General features: G+C 43.4%; 1 protein-coding gene across 9 annotated transcripts in view; it reads right to left on the minus strand.

The window, feature by feature from the left end:
* LOC125456780 (chondroitin sulfate N-acetylgalactosaminyltransferase 1-like) overlaps positions 1-18662 on the minus strand; it is a 263481-nt gene that overhangs the window by 81460 nt on the left and 163359 nt on the right. The window lies entirely within an intron of this gene.

Consider the following 18662-nt stretch of genomic DNA (forward strand, 5'->3'; position numbering starts at 1 on the left):
ATCTGCCCCACTCCCAGTCCTGTTAGGACACGGGTTACATGTGCCACAGCCAACCCATCCTCAACCACTCTCAGGCCCATTATCGCATTACATGGGATGCTTTCAGCAGAGACCTCTCATTCTCTGCTACTGTCAGCTTCTCTTCTGTCCTGAGCTGCCATCCATATTCCACTCATTTACCTATCCCCTTCAAATATTTCTTCATTTCTCTCTCTCGCTTTCTCTCTATCCTAGCTCTCCATCTCCACTTACCCACTTACCTCTCTCTTCCCCCAACACATCCTCCAGTCTTGTCTTCAGCACAAATACCAAATTTTCAAAGCTGCTATCAGTTCAAATGAAGCGTCTCTGGACTCAAAACGTTAACTCATCTTTCTTTCCACAGATGCTGCCAGACCTGCTAAGTTTCTCCAGCAATTCCTGTACTCTTACTGGTACTTCCAGACAAAGAAAGCCTTAGGGTCAGAGGGACGTGGAGCACAGGAGCAAGAATGTTTTGGCTGGTTTCAACATCTGACTTGGTTTCATTGCGAATTTCAGAAATAGTGACAGCAGATAACCTGTGTCGATTCCTTCCTGATAAATGGGAAGGGCAGCAGGTGAGGAGCTGGAATATATTCACCTCCTTTTGGAAGAAACAGATGGACATAAAAATGCTTTCTATCCCAGCTGTCTAAATGGACAGGCTACACAAGCTGAGAGCTGCTCTCTGAACAGCAATGGCGGTTAGGTCATTGGCATTATGCATTTACTTACACTCTTTTCGCTGAGGCAGAAGGTTGTAGCTTCAAGTGCGACGAGAGTGATCTACTCTCAGTGCTGAGTGAGTTCTGCACTGTCAGAAACATTCTCTTAACTGAAGCTCCGTCTGCTCTCTCAGGTAGGTGTTAGAATTCTAGCTCTCTGGTCAAAAATAATGCACATTGTTTCACTTTCCTGGTACCATGTGGTATTTGCCACATTCACCAGTATGTAGGGCAAGGTCATTTGAGGTAGGTTGCTATAAACAATTATCCTGTTATCTTAGCCTATGTAGTGATTGCTGTATTCTTAACACTACTGTAGACAATTTACAGAAGAGGCACTATTCTTAGAAAAGGAGGAGGTTTATTGAATGATGTCATGCATCATCACTAGGACCACAGGGAGCTCATACAGGTACATGTGCTCCCTCTGAAGGCTACAGTAGAACTCCGTGACTCTTTGACTGTACCCAGTCTACTGATGTCAGACAGTGAAACACGAGCATTAATCCCTTCAGGACCATTATACAAAACAGATAACATCACCAAAACAAACCAACTGACAGTTTACCCCACAAACAGCCAGTCTATATCACAGAAGTGACTAAACTTCCAAAGTACTTAATTGGTTGGAAAGCTGAAGGTTGTGAAAAGCCCATATCAGTGCAGGTTTATCTTTAATTCAATTTCCCGTCCCTCAGTGGTCTAACTCCTGCACACAGTTTCACAAAGGCAGCACTGAAGTTGGTTTGAAAATGATGACACACACGTACCCGCTTACTCCACTCCATGACATGCAATGAAAGCTTAAAAGTTTGTAGCTGAATGCAGTGACACTCCTTCCCCAGATTCCCTCAGCCACTTTGTCTAAACGGGTATCAGGTCAGTATAAATATACAGAAAATAACATATCTCCAGCATGCATTCGGTCATTGAGCTTCCAGCCCAAGTCTGAGAACCGACAGAATTGAAAAGCTGATCTGGAAATGGGCAGAATCTCATTAACTGGAACTGCTAGTAATTTTTTTCTGTGAGGATGAGTTTGGAAGACTCGATCAATAGACCATCAATAAGGCAATTCCTTGAGACTTCTCACATGTCAATCCTGCATCACTTTTGCCGTGTGCAATATGGCTGGAGCTATTGGACAGGTTTTATTATCCATTAGCAGCCCTGCAGTCACAGATTAATTTTATTAGAGTTGGACAATAGATAATTGCAATTAGACCCTAGAAATTACAGGACAGCTTTAAAAAGTAGTTAATTGCACAGAACCAGTAATTGCAGTCTTTGTTAACCCAGCTGTTTAGAAGGAAGTATCTGGTGTAAGCAGCATCCACTATGGCAGGTCCTTCTGAAAGGAAATTACACAGAACTCTCAGGAAACTCTGCAATCCATTATCAAGGTAGCACTAATCCTCTAACATATTACTGTGCACTCAGATGCTCCCAATTTATTGGACACCCAAAATCAGCCGATGTAGTTGTGGTTTGGTCCTAAGGCTTGCCCTAGCTGCCCACGCAAAGGGTAACTTGCTGGGAAGGGTTGACGAAAAAATGGCTAAACAACAGCCCCAGAAATTGGACAACATGACTAAACTGCTTCCCAATACATTCGATACGAACTCCACACCAACAGAACGGAACTATATTGCCAAAAAACAGTAAATCCCTCTTGTACTACGGGTATTTAGGAACATTTATCATTTTTTAAGATGGGGAGCCAGGGCTTTAATTACCATTACACACCCCAAATCAATACATAAAAGGACTGTGTGCAGAGACAGCAAGAACTGCCGATGCTGGAGTCAGACATAACACAGCGTGGAGCTGGAGAACACAGCAGGCCGGGCACCATGACAGGAGCAGGAAAGCTAACATTTTGGGTCAGAAAACTTCTTCAGAAATTGGGGGGGTGAGGGGAAGGTGGCTCTAAAATAAATAGAGAAAGGAGAGGTGGGGCTGGGGAAGGTAGGTGGGATGGCGATCGGTGAGCGAAGGTAGGTAGTGGTGGGGCTTGGTCAGTGAGGTGGGATGACTGGATAAGTGGGAGAGAAGATGAACAGGTCAAGGAGGTAGGGATGAGAGGGAGGGTTGGTCATGGGATGAGGCCGGAGATGGGTGGATTTCGAAAGTAGTAAAGTCCACATTGAGACCATTGGGTTGTAGGCTTCCAAAGCGGAATATGAGGTGCTGTTCCTCCAGTTTCCAGGTGGCGGCGTTGTGACACTGGAGGAGGCCCAGGATGGGCATAGCGCCTAGGGAGGGGGGAGTTGATGTGGCTTGTGACTGAGAGATGTTGTCGTATGTCGTTGCAGGTATAACATGTAGCAGTCTCCAAATGTCCACCTGGTTTCACCAATGTAGAGGAGGCCACATCGGGAACAGTCGATACAATATACCACATTAGTGGATGTGCAGGTGAACATCTGTCTGACGTGGAAGGTCTTTTTGGGGTCCTGGGATGGGGGTGGGCGGGGGGGGGAAGGTGTAGGGACAGGTGTAGCACTTCCTACAGATGGAGGGAAAGGTGCCAGAGATGGTGGGGCTAAAGGGGAGGGTGGAGCAGACGAGGGAGTCATGGAGAGAGCCGTCCCTACAGAAGGCAGATAGGGGTAGGGAGGGAAATACATCCTTTGTTGTGGGGTCAGACTGCAGGTGATGGAAGTGGCAGAAAATGGTGCATTGAATCCGGAGGTTAGTGGAGTGATAAGTGATGACAAGGGGGATTCTGTCTTTTATTGCAGGGAGAGGGTGTGAGGGCTGAGGTGCAGTCGAGAGTGTTTTTGATCACTGAAGGGGGTAGAAGTTGCAGTCCCTGAAATGCGAGGACATCAGAGATGATCGGGGGTGGAACACCTTATCTTGGGAGCAGATGCAGCGGAGGTGGACGAATTGAGAGTAGTGTATTGCATTCTTGCAGGAAGGGTGAGTGAGAGGAGATGTAGTCTGTGTGCAGATCTGGTCCTCTGCTACAGGAAGGTTATAGTTAAATTGGAGAGGATTCAGAAATGATTTACCAGAATGTTGCAGGCAGTGGGGTGTCTAAGTTATAAAAATAGGCTGGATAAGTTGGGACTTGTTACACTGGAGTGTAGGAGGTTGAAGGATGACCTTTCCCTAGGGTCTTTTCCCTAGGGTGGGGGAGTGAACAACTAAGTGGACATATTTTTAAGGCAAGAGGAGAAAGCTTTAAAAAGGAAGTGAGGGGGAACTTTTTTTTGTTTATACAGTAGTTCACGAGTGGAATGAATTGCCAGAGGAATGATAGATGCAGGTACAGTTACAACATTTAAAAGACATTTGAATAAGTATATGGTCAAAAAAGGTTTGGAGGGATATGGGCCAAATACAGGCAAGTGGGACTAGTTTAGTTTGGACAGTGTGGAGTAGTTGGGCCGAAGGGTCTACATCCATGCTGCGCGAGTCTAGGGTTCAATGCACACTCTCACAAATGTATATTCTCTGAAAGGCTGCACACTACTTAAAAGTAATAGAATAGGTCAAACACATCAAGTTCAACTGTAAATACATGAGGATGGGAAAGTTTGTGTTCAGTTGTGCATCAGCTTCTCAAGACTTTTGGAATCAAAGTTACAGTTAAATTAAGCCCTAAAGATGTGAAAGATAAGAAGATTTTCTCTGGTGTGAGTACTGTAGACGAGTATTGTTGGAATTAATGATATTATATCAGGTGTTACAAAGATTTTAAAATGTCTTCTTTTATTCACTCATGGGAGGTGGGTGTCACTAGCTGGACCAGCATTTATTACCCAACTCCAGTTGCTCTGGAGAAATTTATGATGAGTTGCCTTCCTGAACTGCTGAAGGTAGACTCACAATGTTGTTGGGGAGAGAACTCCAGGTTTTTGACGCAGGGACAGTGAAGGAACGGTGATATATTTCCAAGTCAGGATGGTGAGAGGCTTGGAGGGGAACTTGCAGGGGGTGGCGTTCCCTTGTATCTGTTCCTCATGTCCTTCTAGGTAGTAGTGGTCACGGGTGTATACAAAATATATGTAAATAGTTTGGTTTATTCTATTTTATCTTAATTTCGCTGCAATAAATTTCTGTTTTACTGGTCAAACCAAATCTGCAGCATTGCACGTTTATGTTTCACTACCTCAAATCCAAAACACGATCTGTCAAGCTGGACTTCAATCTGCAATTTGATTGGTCCAATAATAACATTAGCTGGGATCATAGCAAGATGCAGAAAGGATGGTGAGGCAGCGAGAGGCTCTCACTGAATTTGATTCCCATTCACACTGCATTCGGTCACAAATTCAAGAAGTTTTTTTTGAAGAGGCTGAAATATTCTGTAAAAAAAGACGAGCACCAATAACGTCCATTGTGACTCAAAAAAAATGCAAAAAGAAGCAAAGTTCAAGGCTTTCCTAGCAAATATTTTCAATGAAATTACAATAGCAGCCTTGAAATTGGTTTCCGCCCTTGCACAGTGTACTTTAAACAGCAACATTTTAAAGCTGCTACTCTTCTAGAGAAGTATCGTTTGAAAAATACAGGCATTTCTTGAGACTTGAACCTATAAATTCAGACTGGTAGGGTCAGTGCAGCTTTAAGTTGAATGCAGCTGTTTGGACGTAAAGATTTTGGGCTAGAAAGTAACTGAGCTTTATTGACTAATTAGTTAGACTTCCAGATTTGATGTTTTCTATATCACAACAAAGGGGTCTTTTGGCAGCACGGTGGCTTAGTGGTTAGCACTGCTGCCTCACAGCACCAGGGACCTGGGTTCAATCCCACCCTCGGGTGACTGTCTTTGTGGAGTTTGCACATTCTCCCAGTGTCTGTGTGGGTTTGCTCTGGTTTCCTCCTACAGTTCAAAGATGTACAGGCCAGGTGGATTGGCCATGCTAAATTGCCCACAGTATTCAGGGTTGTGTAGATCAGATGGGTTACAGGGGATAGGTCTGGGTAGGATGCTCAGAGAACCAGCGTGGACATGCCTGTTTCCACACTGTAGGGATTCTATGATAATGATTGTTACCTTCACCAGCACCAAAATTAGGTCAATTTATCATTCACTTCTCAGTGAATTTGCCACATGCAAAAAGGCCTGACATGTTTGAAGAATGATCACAGTGAGATGACAAAGTAATTCACAATAGACTATCAGATACAAGATAATCAGCAAAGGGGAGGACATCTAGATTTATCCATCCAGCAGAAAACTAACATTATATAATCTGATTCTGTCGCCACTCTGACATTTTTGCCTCAATCACGCTGTTCGGAAGTTTAGAAACATAATACAGCGTTTTGCCCTTCAAGCCTACTTTGCCATTCAATGTGGTTGTGGCTGATATGTCCACTTCCTGCTTTCTCCCCCAACCATTTGACTTCTTTAGCCCCAAGTTCTATATCTAACTCCTTCCTGAAAACCTTCATGTTTTGGCCTCAACCATTTTCAGTGGCAGAGAATCCCACAGGCTCACCACTCCCTGGGCGAAGGCATTTCTCCTCATCTCATTCCGAAATGGCCAAGGGCAGCAGATACATGGGAACGCCACCATCTGCAAGTTCCCCTCCCAGCCATTCCCCATCCTGACTTGGAAATATATTGCCATCACTTCAGCATCACTGGGTCAGCAGTCAGGAATTGCCTTCCTGAGGGCATTATGGATCAACCTACTGCACACAGATTGCAACGGTTCAAGAAGGCAGCTCGCGTGCAACTTCTGAAGGGCAACTAGGGACAATAAATGCTGGCCCAGCTTGTGATGCCCATGTCTCATGATTGAATAATCTAAAAGAAAACTTCCTTGGCCTTGGGTTGAGTGACTTTACTTGGGCTATTTCAGAACCCAGTTAAGAGTCAGTGAAATTGCTGCAGGGCTGGTGTAGTGTGTACGCCAGACTGGGTACAGAGGTCAGATCTCTCCCTGAGGAGCATCAGTGAACCAAATAAGTTGTTACAATGATCGATGGTCAACTTAACTGAGGTTAACTTTCAGATTCGGGTTTAGTAATTAAATTAACTTATATTAGGTGCCGTGGTGAGATTTAAACCCAGGGGCAGAGGGCATTAGCCTGGGCTTTGGAATTACTAGCACAGTGACGTTGTCATCACACCATAATCTGCCCAATTTGAGTCATTTTGCTTTACTCTTGTGGTTTAATTTAAAGCAGCGTCATGGGTTAATTTTCTCTCTGCCCTTCGCAATTTTACACATCCCTTATAAGATCACCAGTCTACGACAGACACTAATTCTTCCAGCTGCTAGAATCTAAAGGCAGCTCAATGCTCCATTGGGCTGGTTTGAATTTGAAAGCATATAGTTTAGCATTGCCAATCAAGAGATCTTCACCCTTTTAGATCAAAGGGGGATTCTTGGAGTTAAGTGCTACAGACATGCTGCCAATTCCTCAGCTTAGTTTTGGTTTGACTACAGAGCATGAAGGTAGATGCAATTCTGGGTACATGCAATTAGAGACGTGCTGCAGCAGGGACAGACCATTCAGCCCAAATGGTCAATGTTGCTCCATCTGAGCTTTCTCCCATTCTAAGGTGGGATCACCATAAATACTGCAATAATCTTATTCCTTTGTTCATTATGGAATCAGTCCAATCTCTATCTCTCCTTCTAAAAGGTACTTATTTTCAGCAGTTTTCTTCTCTGACTATTCTGATAGTTTGTCAAGGTTAACTGTCACCAAACTGCTGCATTTGAACTGTATCTTTGATTTAAAATTGGTCCCAACAGGAAAGGATAGAGGCTATCTTAAGATTAACAGTGCAGTAAATATGAGGAAAGTGGTGAGTTTAAATCATTCGGATTGAGTGCCTGCCAGAAAGTTCTCAGTACTTCCCTCCTACATGATTTTAGCCTGTTCTGCTGAACAGGCAGCAAGGACACTCGTTCAAAGTTGTACAAAATCCTGTGTCAGTGCACATCAAGCGCTTATGATATCGATGAGATCTGTTTGCAATTTCAATCCAGGCTCGAGAGGAAAATAAAATTTGCTTAAAAGCCGACCAGCTCTTGAAAAGGCTCGCACTGACTGCAATTGTTAGCAAAGTAAGGACTGTATCTGAAGTGTAATGTAGGAAAGTTAGCAGCAACATTACAGTGACCAGCTAACCATCTGTTACAATAATGTCTGAAAGATAAACACTGACCAAAAAAACTGGGGATAACGCCCTTGCTCTTCTTAAAATAATCGCTTCGGATCTTTTAACGTCCATCCGACTGGACAGATTGGATGTTGACTTAGCATTCCATCTGAAAGATGGCTTCCCCAATATTGCAGAGCTCTGACAATGCAGCGTTGGAGTGTCACCTTGACTTCTGTGCTCAAGCTCTGGAGTGGGAAATGAAGCTATAGAGTGTCATGAGGCAACAGTGCTACTACCGGAGCCATTGCTGATATTCCAATTCTTTTGGTGCCTGGTGGAGGAGGAAGCAGATTTCTCTGATATCAATGGGTAGTCTCTAGATTCCAAAATATTTTGTTGTTTCCCGTCAATCATAGACCATGTGTAAATGAGTTCAGTGATTTAAAATAGACCACCCCGCCCAGAGTTAAGATCAGGGCCAGTGTCTTGAAATGGAGAGTTGCTTCTGTATGGAACTTCATCGACGGAGAAACAGATTTTTAATAGTTTAGTCTGTTACGAGCATTGCTTGCTGTCACTGAATGTCCATTTGCTGAAGTGATGAGAGATATAATGGAAGTCTTACATCGTATGCAGTAGCAGTGAAAAGGTTCATTATTCACCCAGGGAAAATCAACACAGATTACATTGTGCATCAGGTTACTTAAACAGTTCACAGAGTGTGAGGACTCATCTATGAAAGGAAACCTTGTACATTGGCCACGAGAAATTTTCAAATCGATGTCATGAAAACATAGCAGTGTTAAGCTTGTGATCCGAAACGCTGAGACAACAGGTCCTTTTACATAGAATATACAGCATGCCAACAGGCAATTCAATACAACCAGTCAATGCCTCTATTTACATTGCACTGAAGCCTCCTTTCATCCAATTCAATCAGCATAACCCATTCCCTTCTCCGTCATCTGCTTATCTAGCTTCCTCTTAAATGCAGGTATACTATTTGCTTCAACCATATTGTGGTTAAAAAGTTCATACCATTTCTTCCCAATTCTTTTTTGGATTCCTTGGTGACTATCTGATGAGGCTACGTGACAACTGACATGATCAGTCTACAACTCAACTTTAAAGTGGATGAAACAGTTACATTGGAAACGTGGTACTGGTTCAAGCATTTCATAAGTTGCATGGTCACCTTGTAAAACTACAGAAAAAAAAACTTTGTACTCATGAAGAGGTGATACTTGAAAAGTTAGTTGAAGTGAAGGTGAATAACTCCCTGGGCCATATAAGTGCCACAGTTTTGAAAATTTGGCTAGACATAACATCACCATATCCTAAACTATCTTTCAGAATTCTATACACTGCGAAAAAGTCCTTGTGGGCTGAAAGTAACAATTGTAACCCTATTATTTAAGGAAGGAAGGAAAAGAGAGAGGGAGAGGGAGAGGGAGAGAATAAAGAATATACAGAAATACAGAGCTGTTAGCTTGAGGTCAGCAGGGAATCTGTTGGAATAAATTAGAAAGCTTGTGATAACGACATTTAGAAAGGAACAGGCAAATTATATTTATGAAAGGGAAATTGTGTCAATGAACTTGGCGTATTTTGAGGATGTTATTTCTAGCATAGATAAAGGAAAACCAATGGAAATGGTATATTTGGATTTTAAGGAGGCTTTTGATAAGGTGCCACACAGGAAGCTAGTGAATAAAATTAGAGTGCATATTACCAGCGGGTAATATACTAATATGGAAATTGAATTGTTTAACTGGTAGGATGCAAAGAGTAGGAATAAATGGGTGTCTTTCTCAGGGTTGCATAGTAAGATACTACAAGGGTCAGGGCTCGGTTGACAACTGTACACAATCTCTATAGATGATTTGGATGTGGGCACTAATTATAATATTTCCAAATGTGCTGTTTACTTCAAACTGGAGAGGAATGTAACTTGCAAGGAGGGATAAAAGGAAATTTCAAGGGGGACTTGGCCAGGCTAAGTGAATGATCCAGAACATGGCAGATGCAATAATGTGAATAAATGTGAAGGTACTCATTTTAGTATCAAAAACTGAACAGCAAAATATTTCTTAAATGGTGTCTTGTTCATGGGTCACTAAAATCTAGAATTTAGATGTAATTAGGAATGTGAATGGTCTATTGGTCTTCAGTACAGGAATGCAGCTGTATAGAGCTTTGCGGAGGTTTCACCTCAAAGTGTGTATGGTTTTGGTCTCTTTATCTAATTAAGGATATACCAGCCATAGTAGGAGAGCAATAGAGGTTCATCAGATTAATCCTCGGAATGGTGAGATTGTTTTAAGGAATTTGAGTTTGTATTCCCTAGAGTTTCAGGGAATGAGAGATAACTTCATTAAAGCTTACAAAATTCTGTGACAGAGTGGAGGTAGATGTTTCCTCAGGCTAGTGAGTCTAAAACCAGGGGACAACATCTCCATATAAGGGGTTTAGTCAGTTAAAACTGAGAAGAGGAGTTTTTTCACTCAGAAGTGATGAAACTTTGGAAGTCTCCAGCCCAGATGGTCTTGTCATCTCAGTCAGTCATCGAGCAGACTCAACACAGAAATCAAGAAATATCAAAGGACATGAAAATAGTGTGAGAAAGTGGTATTTACGGAGATGATCAGCCATGGTCTAACTGAACAGTGGAAAAAGGCTCAATGAGCTAAATGGCTGACTCTGGTCTCTTTATTCCTAAGCATCATATTCAATGGCATTACCAAACCCTCACTATCAACAGCCTTAGGGGTCACTGTTGACCAGAAACTGAACTGGACTAACCATTTACTTACTGCGAATACAAGAACTGGCCAGAGGGTAGGAATCCTGCAGTATCATCTACCATTTCAAAAGCATGTCTACCGATAATCATGGCACAACCCAATAGTGAGATGGCATAATCAGCATTTGTGTCAACGAGTGCAGCTTTAACAACACTCAAGGAGCTCGACACCATTCGGATCAAAGCATCTTGTTTGAGTGGCACCACCGTCAATATTCACTCCCTTCAGCACTGACACAAATGGTAGCCATGTGCACCATCTTGGTGATGTCCTACTGAAATTCACCAAGGTTCCTACAACAGCATGTTTGTAAAAACTTATGGTCACGTAGATGGGCAAGGGAAGCAGAGCCATGGGAACGCTATCCCCTGCTAGTTCTCTCAAAGATGGACATGATGCTGACCTTGGAATGATATCATCATCCCTTCACCATCACTGGATCAACATCCAGGAGTTCCCTTCCAAACTGCACTTTGGGTGTCTCTCCAAACCAAACTCTACAGCAGCTCAATGCAGCAAGTCAACACCATCTTCTCCAGGGCAATTAAGGGCAGGTAATAAAAGGCAGCCTAGCTGGCAATATCTACACCCCACAAATTAATTTAAAAACTTGTCTGACAGCATCAAAATAGATTTTCCAAATGGCAACCACTGGGATTGCCTCTAAATGTTTACCTGGGGAGGGTGGCTTGATTACAGCCTGACCTCACACCACACCCCATCCTACAAAAATCCCATTTCCCCACATCATTCTCCCAAGGTGGACAGGTAAAGTGGCCAATATTCCCCCAATCCCACAACATATCGAGAAGATGCAAGTCCAGGGCTAAGGACCTTCAATATTACAGAGGCTCTTTCATGGTCTGCTATATTTGCACACAAGTTATGAAGCAGTATTTGTCTTCAGGATTCATATGGCTGTATTCAGCAAAAGCAGAACTAGGGCAGGATTCACCCTAAGGCTAGCTTCAGGATGATTGGGCCATCTGCTATTATGGAGTCTGCTTGGATTGTGAATTTGAGACCCCATCCCTAAATGATAGCTTACTCATGTTCAGTAACAACATTGATCACTCCTCTACTGTACAAATAACTCTTTAGCTCTTTCCTTTAAAGGTGACTTTGGATATTCTCCAGACAAATCATTAGGTGTTTTGGGGTGAACCCCATTTCACGTTTATCTTGACTTTTGTTACTATAATAATCATGAGAAATGTTATCCATTGCATTTGAAAGATGTTGATGTAATGCATGAACAGCAAAATGTACACTGAACAGTCTTAGAGGGCGGCACAATAACTCTGTAGTTAGCACTGTTGTCTCACTGTGCCAGGGACCCAGATTCAATTCCATCCTTGGACAACTGTGTGCAGCTTGCATATTCTCCATGAGCCTGTGTGAGTTGGTACTCCAGTTTCCTCCCACAGTCCAAAGATGTGGGAGTTAGATGGATTAACTATGCTAAATTGCCCATAGTGTCCAGGGATGTGCAGGCTGGGAGGATTAGCCATGGGAATATACAGTTATTGCGTAGGGGAGTGCATCTGGGTGGGGTACTCTTTGGACGGACGGCGTGAACTTGAAGGGCTGAATGGCCTGTTTCCACACTGAAGGGATTCTACGATTGAGCTGAGGAAAAAGCTTATTTTAAAAATCCCAAAAATTCACAGCTCAAGTTGTGTCAATGAAAAGAACTAGACATATCTAGGGGGAAATTCATCACATTCCCAGTGTTTAACTAGAAATACAAGAACTGCCAATGAAAATAGAGAGGAAATGGTTCACATCAAACGCAAACACTCAAGATGCTGTCAGTCTCCAAGGCTGCCTTTGCAGCAGTACATAAACAGTTTCTTGTGGGATAGGATTTGAATTTTGTTTTTTAAAAAAAGGCCCTTTTGGAACTGATGAGACCATGCCAGTTTTACTAAATTTATGAAGTGCCCACAGCTGGGAGAACAAAAGTGGCACTTTGACACACCAATGACTACATGTGGTTTCAGGACAGCCTTCCAACTAAGCACAGCTGGATGATTTTTCATCTGGGAACATCGGATAAGATGCTCAGGTATTGTTAACAAATTTTTAATCTTTCACTTTTGGCCCCGTGTAGCGGAAACACATACCCAAGATCACTATTAAGGCTCACAAGTGGCCTGAAAGCAGCCGTTTTCTGCTATTTCCTCCTCCTACGCAGGTTCAATTTTCTTCAGTTACCTCACAAATATCCGACAGCCAAGTTTATATGCAGATTTGACGCAAAACCGTTTATCCTCCTTTTATTGCTGAATAACACTATACCCAAATCTCCTTTATTGTAGCTCAGGAGTCAGTTTAGTCATGTAAACAGTTGAACTCTTTTCAGGTGCATTCATACTGCAGTAAATGTTACCAGTACATTAAACCTATGGTCACCCTGTCATATTTTCAACATATCTCCTTATAATGAAGTCTATCATCTTTTTTCACTCCTAAAAGGGAGCAATATATTTTCCTTGATTAACATAACCTGCCAAATAGAAGTCCGCAGATCTTTCTTGTGTAAAGAAATCTTCACATTAACATCCCCGCATTGTTTTAAAAACAGAATAAAAAGCAAATTTTCAAAAGGAAAATTTGCTGGTGATGAGGAAAAAGGGAAGGGAATGGAGCTGATTGTGTAACTCTCCTAAAAGAGCCAGAATGTCCACAATGGGCCAAATAGCCTCATCACGTGCAAGGTTATACAATTGTCAGCATGTTTGCCAATTTTCCGTCAGACAACGGGGTCTAAAGAAAAAAAAACTACTGGCTAGCACTGGTAAAACAGTCAGTACACTGAATGATGGATAGATCTGCCAACCCCTGCCGATCAGTATCAAAGAAATAGAATAAGGGCACAGACTGCAAAATGAATTGCCAACATTCGAGTGAAAGCCTCTGGTCAGTGCTATGCACATGGCTGAGCTGTTATAAAGCTTTTGAGTTTTAACTGAAGTGCTGGTGTCAAGTAAGATGGAAAAAACACTTGAGTCAAGCTGCTTCATTTTGATAGAATGCTGGCATTGGGCCATGCACTGGTAAAAGTCAGCTTCATACTCGGATTTTCCTAAATAGCTACTTTGGACTCAGCCAGTCCAGCAGTGCCTCAGTTTTCACGTTCTCATCCTTTTCTTCAAGTCCCTCCATAGCTTTGCCTTTCTGTAACTTCTGCATAATCCTCCAGGGAGATCTCTCTGTTTATATCTAACTTGAACCGTCCCTGGTTTGAACTGCTCAAAATCGGTGGTGGTCAGGGTTTCAGCTGAGCGCTCTGGAATTCTCCCTGCAAACCACTATGCCTCACTACCTCTTGCTCCTGCTTTAAGATAGCAATTAAAAAGTACCCCCATAACCAAAGGCTAAAACAGAAAGTGCTGGAAAGCTCTGTGGAAGGATCACTCGCACCAATTCCTCTCCACAGATGCTGCTAGACCTGCTGAGCTTTTCTAGCAATTTGTGTTTTGGTTTCTGATTTACAGCATCCACTGCTCTTTCAGATTTTGCTTCCAAGAACAAGCTTTCAGCCATCTATCCCAACATTGTCTCATGTGATTCAGGGTCAATCTTTACTCCATAAGGACCTTAGGGCATATTACATTAAAAGCACTGCAGAATCATCCAGTGTAAATAACCTTAATTATAAAAATCCAATATTTAAAGGCATTTCAACATTTATAGTTGACATGAAGTGACCGGATTCGTTCAGAGTATGTTAGTTTCTCCCAAGTTCTGCTGCAGGCCTGGTGTTGTATGGAGAGGATCACTGACATGGTGAGAATCAGGTAGAATGTCAAAAAAATTGGTTGAATAAAGCTGGCTGATTATTAACAATGACAGACATGTCCCGTAACTTATGGCACAATAGCCGTACAGAAAGCAAGGGTTACATTGATAAAGCAGGTAGGCCCTATGAGTGGAATAGTGAGAGACAAATTGTACAAAATAAGCAAAGATTTTGGAGGGTGCTAGAAGCCAGGTAAACCTCTTGAGGTTTGGAAGGCTGTTCCTGATTCACTTCAGCTCTACTCATGTTATGTCTTATTTTCGTAAGCCTGAAAGCTTACTTAAGAATAGCTATCATTGCTCATTTTAAATATTTTTCTCTTTTTTTTTAAACACATCTTGCATTTTATGAGGCTTGAAATATTGAACTTAAATCTATATTGCTCACCGTCCTAAATGGAAAACATTTATGCCTGTCCAAGGTAAAATCTTAGGATTATTTAATTAGATTTAAATAGATTAAATTAGATCTTACACCTAATTTCCATCCATCTTCTGGCTGACTTTAGGGCTATTCCAATACTAAAAATGCTCTCAAGTGTGGCAAAAATGCACTTGGATTTGGAAAGTGATTCATCAGCAAGGTAGTAAGAGAGTAACTTTGTAAAAGATTTGCGAGACTGACCTTTGGGTTAGCAGTCTGCACTATCCTCTTTAAAGGCTGTTTTAGTAAGGGTCATTAACACAAACACTGTTCAGAAGTATATTACACCCTTATTTGAAAATACACTAATTGGAAGATAAAACTTACGGCTCATTTTTCCACTAAAACATTGGAACAAATTAATAAATGTCCCTGGGGACAGTGAACTCAAGTTACTGAAAAAAGGAAATATTAAAGGTTGGGAAGATTCTTAATTACACCTTAAGTTTTTTTTAAAAATCAGCTTATAACCGTGTTACTTTACATTCCCGTTTTAAAATTATGGTTGAAATTAACAATTTCTTTAATTTGGACAAGTAATTACAGAGCAAGGATATCAATGAGAAAAATCAGGTGGTATTTGACCTAGATTTTCAACAAATGTATTTTACGTAATTGTATTAATTTCTGATTCCATCCATGCAGTTGAATTATGAGAATTGTTTCTTCACTCCCAGTTGTAATTTGGCGTGTTTCTATCATTAGCTTATTCCTTACTTCTTTTGATGAATAAATTCCTTGGTTGTTTAATTGAGATTTGTCACTTAATGAACATGGCAATGGGGTGACAGAATTTACCTCCAACAAGTGCAAGAGGCCAAATATGCATTAGATGTATGACAGGCTGACATGTCTCAAAGTATTCCACACAGACAAGATAAAGTCTAGTTGTCAGTAGAAGCTGATTGAGAGAGCCAAAAATAGCTTGACTAGGGCTATCCTTCTAGAGGCATACATATTATCATGACGTTTGTTTATTTATTTTGTTTTGTGAATTTCTACATCCACATTTATCCTAAAAGATTCCCTGTATAATTTGATCATGCTGCATGTACACCCTCCCATCAGTGGCTACAGTGTTGGGCAGCATGTAGACTTAGAGTCATAGAGCTGTACAGCATGGAGATGGATGCTTCAGTCCAACTCATCCATGCCAACCAGATATCCTAAATTAATCTAGACCCATTTTCCAGCATTTAGCCCATATCCCTCTATAACCATCTAGATAGTACAATTTCAACATTTAAAAGCTGTCTTCCACCACTTCCTCTGGCTGCTTGTTCCAAACATAAACGACCCTGTGTGAAAAAATTTCCCCCTCTTTCCACTCTCATCTTACACCTATGCCCTCTAGTTCTAGACAACCCTACCCTGGGGAAAAGACCTCTGCTATTCAGTCTATCCATGCCTCTCATGATTTTATAAACCTCTAAAAAGTCACCCCTCACCCTGTGATGCTCCAGGGAAAATAGCCCGCGCCTATTCAGCCTCTCCCCATAGCTCAAACCCTCCAACCCTGACAACATCCTTGTACATGTTTTCTGAACCCTTTCAAGTTTCACAACATCCTTCCTACAGCAGGGAGACCAAAAATGAATGCAGTATTCCAAAAGTGGCCTAACCAATGTCCTGCATAGCTGCAACATGACCCCCAACTCCTGCACTGAATAATATAGGCAAGCATACCAAAAGCCTTCATAACAAAGTGTGGAGCTGGATGAACACAGCAGGCCAAGCAGCATCTCAGGAGCACAAAAGCTGACGTTTCGGGCCTAGACCCTTCATCAGAGAGGGGGATGGGATAAATAGGGAGAGATGGAGGTGACCGAAGGTGAAGAGAAAAGAAGATAGGTAGAGAGGAGAGTATAGGTGAGGAGGTAGGGAGGGGATAGGTCAGTCCAGGGAAGACGGACAGCTCAAGGAGGCGGTAGGTAGGAAATGGAGGTGCAGCTTGAGGTGGGAGGAGGGGATGGGTGAGAGGAAGAACAGGTTAGGGAAGCGGAGACAGGCTGGGCTGGTTTTGGGATGCAGTGGGGGAAGGGGAGATTTTGAAGCTTGTGAAGTCCACATTGATACCATTGGGCTGCAGGGTTCCCAAGCGGAATATGAGTTGCTGTTCCTGCAACCTTCGGGTGGCATCATTGTGGCACTGCAGGAGGCCCATGATGGACATGTCGTCTGAGGAATGGGAGGGGGAATTAAAATGGTTCACGACTGGGAGGTGCAGTTGTTTGTTGCGAACCGAGCGGAGGTGTTCTGCAAAGCAGTCCCCAAGCCTCCGCTTGGTTTCCCCAATGTAGAGGAAGCCACACCGGGTACAATGGATACAATATACCACATTGGCAGATGTGCGGGTGAACATCTGCTTGATATGGAAGGTCATCTTGGGGCCTGGGATAGGGGTGAGGGAGGAGGTGTGGGGGCAAGTGTAGCATTTCCTGCCATTGCAGGGGAAGGTGCCGGGTGTGGTGGGGTGTGGAAGCGGACAATGGAGTCGCGGAGAGAGTGGTCTCTCCGGAAGGCAGACAAGGGTGGGGATGGAAAAATAGCTTGGGTGGTGGCGTCGGATTGTAGATGGCGGAGGTGTCGGAGGATGATATGTTGTATCCGGATGTTGGTGGGGTGGTGTGTGAGAACGAGGGGGATCCTCTGGGGGCGGTTGTGGCGGGGGCAGGGTGTGAGGGATGTGTTGCGGGAAATGCGGGAGACGCAGTCAAGGGCTTTCTCGACCACTGCGGGGGGAAAGTTGCGGTCCTTGAACAACGTGGACATCTGGGATGTGCGGGAGTGGAATGCCTCATCCTGGGAGCAGATGTGGCAGAGGCGGAGGCATTGGGAATAGGGGATGGAGTTTTTGCAGGAGGGTGGGTGGGAGGAGCTGTATTCTAGGTAGCTGTGGGAGTCAGTGGGTTTGAAATGGACATCAGTTTCTAGCTGCTTACCTGAGATGGAGACTGAGGTGTCCAGGAAGGTGAGGGATGTGTTGGAGATGGCCCAGGTGAACTTGAGGTTGGGATGGAGGGCGTTGGTGAAGCGGATGAACTGTTTGAGCTCCTCTGGGGAGCAAGAGGCGGCGCCGATACAGTCATCAATGTAACGAAGGAAAAGGTGGGGTTTGAGGCCTGTGTAGGTGCGGAAGAGGGACTGTTCCACGTAACCTACAAAGAGGCAGGCGTAGCTTGGGCCCATGCGGGAACCCATGGCTAACCCCTTTGTCTGTAGGAAGTGGGATGTCCATTTCTTCCCCTCCCCCACTGCATCACAAAACCAGCCCAGCTCGTCCCCTCCCCCCACTGCATCCCAAAACCAGCTCAGCCTGTCTCTGCTTCCCTAACCTGCTCTTCCTCTCACCCATCCCTTCCTCCCACCTCAAGCCGCACCTCCATTTCCTAACTACCATCTCATCCCGCCTCCTTGACCGGTCAGTCTTCCCTGGACTGACCTATCCCCTCCCTACCTCCTCACCTATACTCTCTTCTCTACCTATCTTCTTTTCTCTCCATCTTCAGTCCGCCTCCCCCTCTCTCCCTATTTATTCCAGTTCCCTCTCCCCATCCACCTCTCTGATGAAGGTTCTAGGCCCAAAACGTCCGCTTTGGTGCTCCCGAGATGCTGCTGGGCCTGCTGTGTTCAACCAGCTCCACACCTTGTTATCTTGGATTCTCCAGCATCTGCAGTTCCTATTATCACTCATACCAAAAACCTTCTTCACTATCCTATCTACCTGGGACTCCACTGAAATCAACCAGTTCAGATGTGTTTAGAGAGGTCTTGGGAGCAGGTGGGTCTTGAACCCAAAGATTGGG

Source organism: Stegostoma tigrinum, chromosome 1 (genome assembly GCF_030684315.1).
Source record: "Stegostoma tigrinum isolate sSteTig4 chromosome 1, sSteTig4.hap1, whole genome shotgun sequence".
NCBI lineage: Eukaryota > Metazoa > Chordata > Chondrichthyes > Orectolobiformes > Stegostomatidae > Stegostoma > Stegostoma tigrinum.